Source organism: Nelumbo lutea, chromosome 1 (genome assembly GCF_056320005.1).
Source record: "Nelumbo lutea isolate HS-2025 chromosome 1, American lotus-T2T, whole genome shotgun sequence".
Classification (NCBI taxonomy): Eukaryota; Viridiplantae; Streptophyta; class Magnoliopsida; order Proteales; family Nelumbonaceae; genus Nelumbo; species Nelumbo lutea.
Genome location: NC_142684.1, coordinates 128,736,358 through 128,738,631, shown reverse-complemented (window position 1 = coordinate 128,738,631; position 2,274 = coordinate 128,736,358). Strand labels below are relative to the sequence as shown.

The 2,274-nt window shown below is 44.0% G+C and overlaps 1 non-coding gene across 1 annotated transcript; it reads left to right on the top strand.

Moving 5' to 3' along the window:
- The first annotated feature begins 1,828 nt into the window (after window positions 1-1,828).
- Window positions 1,829-1,935, top strand: LOC148877498 (small nucleolar RNA R71). The gene has a single exon (XR_016106418.1). It is a non-coding gene; the product is annotated as a small nucleolar RNA R71 (small nucleolar RNA).
- Window positions 1,936-2,274: the final 339 nt, after the last annotated feature.

The window sequence follows — 2,274 nt, the reverse complement described above, 5'->3', positions numbered from 1 at the left end:
ACTGATTGCTCCTCTACTTCTTGATGGACTTCTTGGTTGATAGATAGCTTGATTGATTGATGCCTAAAGCTGGTCCCCCCCCCCCCCCCTTTATATAGCTTTAGGAGGAGGGGCTCTCTCCAACTCCTCTTAGGAGATTATCCTCAAAATTAGAAAGTCCTAATCTAATCTTATTCTTATCTCTTTATCTAGTGAATTCAATCTCTTTATCTTTCTAGGATTACATCACAAATTTAAATCTGATAGGTCTCTTCTCAATTTCTTGTTCTTGCATTCGTATTAGGCTTCCTCTACGAATTGGGCTGCTGCAAGGCTTCTCTATAAGTTGGGCTTCTGCTGCGAATTGGGCCTTCCTACGAAATTGCTCCGACTTTGGGCCCAGATTTGACTTCAATGCAGGTCGAATCTGTGAAAGACAAAAACATGAAAGTTGTAGTTTTCTCTCTTACCTTTCCAGTGAGTCTTGAGTCAGCCCAATCGGATCTCGGATACGAGAGTTAGGCCCAGATTACTGAATGATGCTGAAACTGTAAAAAATCATCCGATTTGCCTTGCTTTTCTCCCGATGCCTTCTTTCATGCCCTGCACTGAAATACAAGAAGTATGAGTCCAATTAAGTACTAATTCAGTATAAAAGACAGAATATTTGGGTATAAAAATATGATAAATTTTGTTCTCAATAGAAGGGGTGAGCTGAAGCCGAGGACCACAGGCCGAGGTGAGGTATTCCTTTCGAGGACCATAGAAGTCGAGGACTGCAGGTTGTTCCTTAAGTGGCGAGGTTCCTGGAGATCGGCGGTACTACAAAACAAGGAATGTTAGAGGCCTCGGGCGAAGACCCGAGGCATAGGCTCTGATGCTCAAGTCAATACGAGGGGTAAAGTAAGAGGGGGTGTAGACAAGGTCTTGGTGACAGTCCCCAAGTGTATCGGATCTCCCAGAGTAAATGCTAAGGGAGAAAGCTAGGTACGGGAAGTTAATGAGTGCAATGTGTTAGAATCCCTGTTCTGGATCCCCTTTAACGGGGAATTACCTCTTATTTATACTTGAGCAGGCTGGAAGCAGGTGAAGACGAATGCACACAATGGGTTGGTAGGTACGTGATAGCTATAAATATAACCCTAGTTGGCTGATTTGGTTCCCCAACTTGCTAACGGCAGTGGCAAGTTGGCTGATTTGGTTCCCCAAATTTTGAATGCTGGCTCTTGTTTCCTGTTGAAATTGCTGAGTATTAGTAGCTAGAGTCTTAACTATATCTTCTAATGACATACCTGAATTCGAGGGTTGGCTTTGCGCTGTGATGGATGTTGAAAACTGGGGCTGTCGACTGAAAAAATGGGGCTGGTATTGCTGCTGTCCTCCTTGGTTCCCGTAGCTTAGGTTTGGGTGATCTCTCCACCCTGGATTGTAATAATTGGAGTAGGGATCATACTTTCATTGGGGCTGGCTCGGGAATCCTCCTACGGCATTGACTTGCTGCATCGAACCATCTTGCAATGATGGACACATGTCCATAGGATGGCCAGGAATCGAACAGATACCACACACCCTGGCAGTTTGTACTTGTCCTGCAGCGAGTTGTCTTACCAAAGCAGTTAGTTCAGAAATCTGATTTTCTAAATTTACATGGCTTACCTCATTAACCCGTCTAATGGTACCATCTGTCCTAGCACCGAACTGTTGTGAATTTTCGGCCATGTTGGAGATTAACTCCCTGGCCGCTTCGGGTGTCTTGATCACCAAGGCTCCTCCACTGGCTGCATCGACCATACTTCTATCCATGGGCTGAAGCCCTTCATAGAAGTATTGGATTAACAATTGCTCCAAAATTTGGTGGTGGGGGCAACTAGCAACAAGTTGCTTAAACCTTTCCCAATATTCATATAATGTCTCACCACCAAACTGCCGAACTCCACATATTTCTTTTCTTATATTTGCAGCTCGGGATGTAGGAAAATATTTATCTAAAAATATCCTGTTCATCTCATCCCATGTGCGTACAGAACCGGGAGGGTGAATATACAACCAATCCTTTGCTTTATCTCTTAAAGTAAATGGAAAGGCTATGAGTTTTACCTGGTCCTCGGTCATACCATGGGGTTTCATGCTTGAACAGACGACATGAAATTCCTTTAGATGTTTGTGAGGGTCCTCTCCTGGGAAACCATGAAACAGAGGTAATAATTGAATCAAACCAGATTTGAGTTCAAAGGCTGCCTCAAGAGTGGGGTACGTGATGCATAAAGGTTGTTGGTTCAGAATTGGTGCAGCCAA